This window comes from Pelobates fuscus, chromosome 6 (genome assembly GCF_036172605.1).
Source record: "Pelobates fuscus isolate aPelFus1 chromosome 6, aPelFus1.pri, whole genome shotgun sequence".
In the NCBI taxonomy this organism is placed as follows: domain Eukaryota; kingdom Metazoa; phylum Chordata; class Amphibia; order Anura; family Pelobatidae; genus Pelobates; species Pelobates fuscus.
The window spans coordinates 284,871,202-284,881,709 of NC_086322.1; positions in this window are offsets into that span (position 1 = coordinate 284,871,202).

A 10,508-nucleotide genomic window follows, 5' to 3' on the forward strand; every position below is an offset into this window, starting at 1 on the left:
CCTAGTTGGTGGCGGATAAGTCACGCAAGTCAACCGGCATTCAGAGCTAAAATACAGCAGCGTGTGGACCATTTTTAGCCCAAGGCAGCTCATCTCATCAGGCCTTTTTTAATCGAATGTATCGCCCAGTGTCAGTCCCTTCGGGATCCATCCCTCATTCATCTTAATAAAGGTTAATAAAGGTTCATCTTAATAAAGGTCGAGTCGCTCTCTGAGGGTGGATCCCGAAGGGCTGTGGCGATGCGTAGGACTTAAAAAGGTCCGCATGTCCTCCATCAACAACACGTCTTTAAAGCGTCCTGTCCTTGCCGGCGTCGTCGTGGGAGGAGGAGGATGACTTCCACCTCTCCCCCTGTTAGATTCCCGTTGTGCTGTGACATCACCCTTATACGCTGTGTAAAGCATACTTTTTAATTTATTTTGCAAATGCTGCATCCTTTCCGACTTGTTGTAATTCGGTAACATTTCCGCCACTTTCTGCTTATACCGGGGGTCTAGTAGCGTGGACACCCAGTACAGGTCGTTCTCCTTCAGCCTTTTTATACGAGGGTCCCTCAACAGGCACGACAGCATGAAAGACCCCATTTGCACAAGGTTGGATGCCGATGGATGGATGGATTCTTCCCCCCAGCCACGCACAACACCACGGGTACCAGATAGGTGACAACGAGCACCCTGGGATCCCTGTGGTTGGTCTTCCTCCTCCTCCTCCTCAAAGCCACATTCCTCCTCTGACTCCTCTTCCTCACAATCCTCTTCCAGCGTTGCCGCAGGTCCAGCAAGCGATGCTGATAAGGCTGTTTCTGGTGGTGATGGTGACCACAACTCTTCCTCTTCACGCTCATCTACGGCCTGATCCAGCACTCTTCGCAGGGCACGCTCCAGGAAGAAAACAAATGGTATTATGTCGCTGATGGTGCCTTCGGTGCGACTGACTAGGTTTGTCACCTCCTCAAAAGGACGCATGAGCCTACAGGCATTGCGCATGAGCGTCCAGTAACGTGGCAAAAAAATTCCCAGCTCCCCAGAGGCTGTCCTAGCACCCCGGTCATACAAATATTCATTAACAGCTTTTTCTTGTTGGAGCAGGCGGTCGAACATTAAGAGTGTTGAATTCCAACGTGTCGGGCTGTCGCAAATCAAGCGCCTCACTGGCATGTTGTTTCGCCGCTGGATATCGGCAAAGTGAGCCATGGCCGTGTAGGAACGCCTGAAATGGCCACACACCTTCCTGGCCTGCTTCAGGACGTCCTGTAAGCCTGTGTACTTATGCACAAAGCGTTGTACGATCAGATTACACACATGTGCCATGCACGGCACATGTGTCAACTTGCCCAACTTCAATGCCGCTAACAAATTTTTTCCGTTGTCACAAACCACTTTGCCGATATCCGGTGTGACTCTCTGCTTTCAAGCAAGTCAAACCCAAGACGGCGTGACACTGCCGTATCCGGGATGTGGAATAGTACCTGGGGAGCTGGGGGGGTGTCGTTGATGTGGAGCAAGACGCAGCAGAAGAAGAGGACTCAGCCGAGGAGGTTATGGAAGAGGATGGAGTAGGAGGAGTAGAGGAGGTGGCAGCAGGACTGCCTGCAAGTCGTGGCGGTGTCACCAACTCCTCTGCAGAGCCATGCATTCCATGCTTGGCAGCAGTCAGCAGGTTTACCCAATGCGCAGTGTAGGTGATATACCTGCCCTGACCATGCTTTGCAGACCAGGTATCAGTGGTCAGATGGACCCTTGCCCCAACACTGTGTGCCAGACATGCCATTACTTCCTTTTGCACAATCGAGTACAGGTTGGGGATTGCCTTTTGTGAAAAGAAATTTCTGCCGGGTACCTTCCACTGCGGTGTCCCAATAGCTACAAATTGTTTGAACGCCTCAGACTCCACCAGCTTGTATGGTAAAAGCTGGCGGGCTTATAGTTCGGACAAGCCAGCTGTCAGACGCTGGGCAAGGGGGTGACTTTCTGACATTGGCTTCTTACGCTCAAACATGTCCTTGACAGACACATGACTGTGGGCAGATGAGCGGGAACTGCTCAAGGCGGGAGACGGAGTGGCGGATGGTTGAGAGGGGGCAAGGAGGACAGCAGTGGTTGACGTGGCTTAGGATGCTGGACCAGGAGGAGGATGGCGGCTTAGAGTAGGCGTGCTGCTTGTACTCATGTGTTGATCCCATAGGCGTTTGTGATGTGAGATCATGTGCCTACGCAAAGCAGTTGTACCTAGGTGGGTGTTGGACTTCCCACGACTCAGTTTCTTTTGGCACAGGTTGCAAATGGCATCGCTGTTGTCAGAGGCAGACACACAAAAAAAATTCCACACTGCTGAGCTCTGCAATGACGGCATTCTGGTGGTGGACACAGCATGCGTTGATTGGCATGCTGTCGGGCTGACCCCGGGTGCCGATGCTTGCTATCTGACTGTGCCACTAGCTCCTTGCGACGACCTCCCCCTGCTTCCAACTCGTCTCCTTCTCCTCCTCCTCCTCTCTGTCTCCCCATCTGAACTTTCGCCCTGTTCTTCTTCTTGCCGAGCGGGCACCCACATGACATCCATGGACGCATCGTCATCATCAACCACTTCACTTGTATCTGACAACTCAGCAAAGGAAGCAGCAGCGGGTACAACATCATCATCATCACACCGTACGTCCATTTGTGTAATGCTGCCTGCCTGAGACATATCCCTGTTATCTACATCCTCTGGCAATAATGGTTGCGCATCACTCATTTCTTCAAACGGATGTGTGAATAACTCCTCTGACATACCAAATAAAGCAGCTGTGGTGCTAGTTTTGGTGGTGGCGGCAGGCGGGTGAGTGGTATCTTGAGAAGTGCCTGAAGCTAAGCTGGAGAAGGATGGTGCGTCAAGGTTCCGAGCGGAAGCTGTAGAAGATTGGGTGTCCTGTGTTAGCCAGTCAGCTATGTCCTCAGAACTTTTCAAGTTCAGGGTACGTGGCCTCTGAAAACTGGGCATTATTCTAGGGCCAAAGGGAATCACAGCACCACGACCACGATGGCCCCTGCGGGGTGGCCTGCCTCTGCCTGTCATTTTTGGGGGGATTAGTGGTACGTGCAAGCTACTGTGAGACCAGATATGAGTGGCAATGTGCAATGGCAGGGGTCTGCAGAGCACACGCTGAAGGCCTGACACACCCGCTTTAAGGACACTGACTGCTATTAGCTTACACTGGAAAACTTTTATTCTTTGTAAAGGCACGCTACAGAGACACCAGATATGAGTGGCAACTGTCAAAGTCCACTGGCAGGGGTCTGCAGGGTACACGCTGAAGGAAGGCCTGAAACACCCGCTTTAAGGACACTGACTGCTATTAGCTTACACTGGAAAACTTTTTTGCTTTGTAAAAGCACGCTACAGAGACACCAGATATGAGTGGCAACTGTCAAAGTCCACTGGCAGTGGTCTGCAGGGCACACGCTGAAGAAAGGCCTGACACACCAGCTTGAAGGACACTGACTGCTATTAGCTTACACTGAAAAACTTTTTTTCTTTGTAAAAGCACGCTATACAGACACCAGATATGAGTGGCAAATTACACTTGCTGAGGTTGGCAGAGCACACGCTGAAGGCCTGACAGATTTAAGGACACTGACTGCTATTAGCTTACACTGAAAAATGTTTTTTTCTTTTTAAAGGCACGCTATAGTCACACCAGATATGAGTGGCAAAGTGCACTTGCAGAGGTTGGCAGAGTACACGCTGAAGGCCTGACACACCAGCTTGAAGGACACTGATTGCTATTAGCTTACACTGAAAAACTTTTTTTCTTTGTAAAAGCACGCTATACAGACACCAGATATGAGTGGCAAATTACACTTGCTGAGGTTGGCAGAGCAAACGCTGAAGGCCTGATACCCAGACGCTTGCAGACAACTAACTGCTATTAGCTTAGAGTGAAACACTTTTTTTGTTTTTAAAGGCATGCTATAGTCACACCAGATATGAGTGGTGGCACTGGGCAAATGGGCACAGTATCCACTGAGCCTGACACAGAAGCTGGCAGACAACTAACTGCTCTTCAATCTATTACAGTGAAAAAGTTTTTTTGGTTTTAAATGCACGCTATAGAGACACCAGATATGAGTGGCAAATTACACTTGCTGAGGTTGGCAGAGCACACGCTGAAGGCCTGACACGAGATTTAAGGACACTGACTGCTATTAGCTTACACTGAAAAACGTTTTTTTTCTTTTTAAAGGCACGCTATAGTCACACCAGATATGAGTGGCAAACGTGCACTTGCAGAGGTTGGCAGAGTACACGCTGAAGGCCTGACACACCAGCTTGAAGGACACCAATTGCTATTAGCTTACACTGAAAAACTTTTTTTCTTTGTAAAAGCACGCTATACAGACACCAGATATGAGTGGCAAAGTGCACTTGCTGAGGTTGGCAGAGCACACGCTGAAGGCCTGACACCCAGACGCTTGCAGACAACTAACTGCTATTAGCTTAGAGTGAAACACTTTTTTTGTTTTTAAAGGCACGCTATAGTCACACCAGATATGAGTGGTGGCACTGGGCAACTGGGCACAGTATCCACTGAGCCTGACACAGAAGCTGGCAGACAACTAACTGCTCTTCAATCTATTACAGTGAAAAAAGTTTTTTTTCTTTTTAAATGTCAAGCTTAAGCTATTGTGACACCAGATATGAGTGGTGGCACTGGGCAAATGGGCACAGTATCCACTGAGCCTGACACAGAAGCTGGCAGACAACTAACTGCTCTTCAATCTATTACAGTGAAAAAAATGTTTTTCTTTTTAAATGTCAAGCTTGAGCTATTGTGACACCAGATATGAGTGGTGGCACTGGGAAAATGGGCACAGTATGCACTGTGAGCCTGACACAGAAGCTGGCAGGCAGGCAACTGCAATCACATTACACAGAAAAAAAAAAAAGAAGTGATGTTCTAGCCCTAAAAAGGGCTTTTTGGGGTGCTGTTCTTACAGCAGAGATCAGATGAGTCCTTCAGGACTGTAGTGGACACTGAATAACCTAGCCTATCTAATGAACACAGCTACAGTTTCCCTCCTCTCACTAAGCATGCAGCTTCAGAATGAATCTAAAATGGATGCTGGGAGGGAGGTGGGAGGGTGTGGAAGGGAGGGTCTGCTGCTAATTTGCTGGAATGTGTCTGCTGACCGTGAGGCACAGGGTCAAAGTTTGCTCAATGATGACGAATAGGGGGCGGATCAAACCGCCCATGTGTTCGCCCGCGGCGGCGAACGCGAACACGCTATGTTCGGCGGGAACTATTCGCCAGCGAACAGTTCGGTACATCACTATTCAAATGCTTATCTTTTAATGTCAGACAAGTATGTACTATTAACTACATGGAAACTATAAATTTCACGGCTTACGTAAGAAACTGTGTATAAATGCTAGCTTCGAAATAATAAAGAGCGAGAAATCTTGTCAAAGCATCCTGTTGTCTGTGTCTTTAATGTTGACAATGATTCTCCATCAACGTTGATTATGGTGATCGAGAACCGGGGGGAGTTGAGTCCATTACAGCATTAACCCTTTCAGGGTGCGTGTATGGGGGAGTGAATGGCTTTTTTAGGGGGGGGGGGGGCTGTGACGGTGTGTGGGGAGACAGGGTGGGGATGGCTGTGAGAGGGTAGGGGGGTCTGTGTGGTGGGTTGTAAGGTGGGTAGGGGGGCTCACAGACACATGACAGATATGCACACACACACAGATCACATATACGCACCGCACTGGAACACTGTAAACCCCACAAACCGCCACAGCTTGGTTGGGGTCTCGCTGTCCTCAACCCACCCTGGACCCAAGACCAGGATCCAGCTGTCAGGGTATTTATATCGGCATTTTGTGCTATGATAGAAATTAAAAGTGTATATTCTGAGTCACTCTGAACAGACCAGACTCCATTTTGTTATTTTCAAGTTAACAAAGAGACACACAATTTCTATCCTTTCTCTAAACCTTTGCCAGAGCTAAAAGGAATGTATAGTATAAACAAACCAAGTGATAAGAGACTGTCTAATTGCTAATGGAATAGAATAAATTCTAAACCCAGAAATTTGTGACAGAGAAGATTAAATAATTTAATTTTACTTTCTATATGTACAAGATTCCCATTGTATTGAAGGGGTCATATTTAGTATTACGAACCGTCATACTAGAAATTACAGCAGAATTTGGAGACACATAGTCTGAAGAAAGCCCAAAGAAACTGTTTGATCTGACAGAAAATATAAAATATAGGCAACATATAGATAAGCCAAAATGACGTCAAAATAGCCACCAGGAAAAGTTAACTCTTTCCTGGATAGGTATGTTTAGTGGGACGAGACTGCCCTCTATAGACCAAATATTAAGTTGCTATCTAAAAGATAACCAAACACCTAGTGTTTTGATTGGTCTACCAGCTAGTGACGAACAGAGAAATTTTCCCTTTAAAAGTTAAGACAAAGGGAAGAGAGGTAATCAAGAAAATCAAGAGAGGTATGGAGAGGAGGCAGAGAAAGCAGTCGGGGGCAAAAGAGTCGGAAGCAGGATAAGAAAGAAAAGACAGATAAACATTCCTTGACACTTAGCTACCTGAGAACATCTGGTGAGAATATCTATTTAACTGGTAAATATACCGGCTTCATTTAATTAATCTAATTTAATTAAAATGTTCTAATAGCATGATATATGACTGGATAAATCACGATCAGATTTCGGTATTTAGAAATCTTAGTTAACTAAGAAGTATATATTTATAACCATTCCATGCTGCAGATGGAATTAGGATAAATATGTATTAATGTGACATATCACATGTTAGCATATCGTGATATTTATCCAGGTGTATTGATTTGCTTTAAATAGGATAAAATATATGTTTAGGCAAATTAAAATTCAGCTTGTAGAATTTTGTAGATTTCTCTTATTGGATGGGTCCAGGAAGTGACTAATGACTGGTTTAAATGTTATTTTATTAAAAAATTACATAAGAATAGATCTTAATTGCCTAGAAGAGGTCTAGCCAGCATTGAAAGGGTTATTCTAACTGTCAGCTAAAGTTTTACGACCTTACGCTGCACTCTGAGGAATTCTGTTCTCTGTGTGAAACTTTTTCTTTGTCTCTGTGAAGCCCATCATAAATCTTCTTGACAATTAAGACTGTCTTAGTCATTGGGGGAGGTTTTTACATTGCCATTTGTATTGCATACTCATGTTATACTGAATTTCCATTGATTATTGTCACGCATGTTACTTTTTATTATTATTTGAATATAAAAATAAATTGTATCTATTTTTATAACAAATTGTGAGTTTATTGATATGGTTTACATTTCACTTACACGATAACGATCTTTGGGATCTGAGAATTAAAATAGTGGGTAATTCTCAACTGTTTACTATTATTATACCATAAATATCCCCACACAGCTTCCAGTGGGTAGACCTCTCCTAGTCTAGAGAGCAAAGCAGGCTGCTCTTACAAGAGCAATCGTTGTGATCCAAAGAAGTATAATGATTATAGCAATCCCTAGAGTGTAGTTCTCCAATCCCCCAAAACATGAGCCTAGACTTCATGAAGGGTAAAACGAATCTGTTTAGTCACAACTGGCATTTTATGACAGACCCCATGCAAGGGGCACTCCCCCCTGGACCTGAGAGTAAACCACAGTAGAAACAAATACACAATCACATTGGCTCTCAGGTCCAGGACACTCCCATGCAAAATAGGTCAATCCCTCTCCGATGCCTGGGAGATAATTGTGTCAAGCACTATACTGAACTTAAAAAAATAAATAAATAAATAAAAATAAAACATTTTTACAAAACCCCCAAAATAACTTAAAACACACAAAACCCCCACAAAAGTTACATCCCCTGATAGCCCTGATCTGGGTGACCAACATATCCAAAAGTCACCCAGATCAGTTCAGGGGTTGGGGTTAAGGAATTTCCTTGAAGTCTTATTGACGGACGGACGTGTGGTCCCATGCCCAAAACAGTTCCAGAGAATCAGGGCTTGCAGTCGGTCTAGTTCGGTAGTTTGGAAAACTGAGCTTGATGATTGTAATGGGAGAGAGTGCAGCAGAGGTACCACTCTAGGTACAGATACTCCAGGTCCCGCAGTAAAGTAGTGATTATAACACAAACATCAGTTGAGACTTAATGAAGGGCACAACAAAACTGCTTTTGTTAGAAAAAAAGAACAAACATTTATACCCAGACCCCCAGCATGGGGTCTCTTTTTATTGTACGTTAAAGCTGCCCAGGGAGTTGAATCAGTTAGCCCTCGGGTAAGCTAATTATCTCCCGGATACAGAGGTCACAACAAAAAATACCCCTAAAACATACATTAAATCACAATGAACCCCCACGTTATATATCCCCCGAAAGGTCTGATCTGAGCGCCCATTCTGTGCAAATAGCGCCTGGATCCGTGGGGTATTGTCCAAACGCCCCTGTGTCAAAGATTTGACGGACCGCTGTTACAGGTCTGGCCACAAAGAGTTCACTGCGGTAGGAGTCATTCCTCTGTCAGTTTCCAGTAGCTATATCTCCTCGTTGCAATGAATTTCGTAATGACGGTAAATACCAATAAAAGTTTTGTGTATGAATTTCCAGCAATTATTCACTTTAGTGAAATAATCCTGGGGTTTGAAAGCCTTTCCCATCATTTAACCCCCGTTCATTTTACATGCACCAATAGCTCGTATTGATCTCTACTCTCGGTCCAAATATATATCATATAGGCAATAGCTATAATCTCTGTAAGCAGAGTTGTGGAGGAATAGGAAGAGGGCACAATACCTGCCTGGAAAAAGGGCTGAAGCGGAATAAGCAGAGGGCATGATACTTGCCTGGAAGGAAAGCTGCAGCCTGGGCGGGTGGAAAAGCTCCAGAAGGGCCCCAATCAAGCTGCAGTGACTGGGGCAGAAGCGCTTCAGGTTTCCCAGTTCAAGCTCAAAAGGGTTGTGTGAGGAAGTGAGCTTGGCGGAGGTACCCAGTCGGGGTACAGGTAGCTCTGTCACAATGGATTCTGAACTGTTGAAATGTAATACATTGCTATCAACCCATCGTGGACCTTCCTCCTGGCTATAGTGGACATAGTCCTTTTGAGCACCCTCATTTCCAATCATTCCATGTTCTTTGGGAACCAGTATGATTTCCACCTAAAAGATCTGGCAGACACCCCTAGCGAAAGCGATATTTTGCTAGATTAAGGGCTGAGGGACGAGCTATCTGGAAAATACCACATATGTGGGAGTTACCCCTCTTTTTCACATAGTTTGTGAGGTTCTACATGTGTTTGGGAGATAAATTGCATTAGCGCCTGGGAATTAATTGAATTAAGGGGTGTGCGTTGCAATTCTATCCAAGGCACAGAGGCACCTGGGCAGGCTTACCTATGTTTTTGCTGGAGACCCCATGCTGGGGATCTTGGCTGATGTTTGGGTGAGGGCTATAAGCTCCAACTACATTGCAGGATCAGGGAGAGGTTTTTAGTGGAGGTACTCAACCGAGTACCAGAGCTCAGCTACATCCTTCTTAGCAGTATACAATTTCCATACTGTGACCAGAGATTACCACCTGGAACTCCTTCCCGGGTAACAAGTTTGCAACTGACCAACAAGTGGTAATTGAACACCAAGAAGTCTACCAGAGCTCTAACTGGAAAAAAGGACGAAGATGTTAAGTGGCATCCACGCCCAGGACTTTAGGGCACCCCCTTTCCAAGAATTACTTACCGCTGACCTGGGAGGCTGCAATCTTGATTCCTTGGAAGTCATAGCCCTGCTCACTGGTAGTCCAGGGGAGCCGGGTTCATTGCCTTGGTCACTAACACACAGACAGAGACCCATACACACTCAATAAATCCCACACAGTGAACCATACACACAATAATACCTACACACATAGTGGCTTCCTACAAACTCAGTGACACACATGGTAAACCATACACACTGACAGTTACAGCGACACCTTCACTGACAAACAGTGACTGATACACCCTCACTGTCACAGGTTATTAAGGACATTTTTAATTTGTATGGTTTTTAAAATACATGACTATATATTTATCTCATTTGCTTTTATCCCTGAGGAAAAATAAAAGGACAACTCTACTACTCTATTCAACGTTGCACCCCATTGAAGTTCTGCAAATATATTTTTAAGTATTATCCAAATCATACCACAAGAATCCCTTATTCTGCATTGGCACTTTATTGGTGAAATTATATTGCTACTTGATTAATGCTTTGTGTGGGGTAAAGATTTTGTTTTTGGTTACACGTCAAATGCTCTGTGTGTATTGGCAAGTTGCTTGTACCCAAATAAATAAAATTATACTGCGTTACACACTTTATATTCAAGGTTGAAAAGCTTGATGCACTTTTAAGAAATGTATTATTTTTGTTGAAGCAGTAAACTACAACTTTATCTTTTAACACTTCCTGACACACAAAGTGAACCCACACACTGTCAATGACACACAGTGAATTCGAAC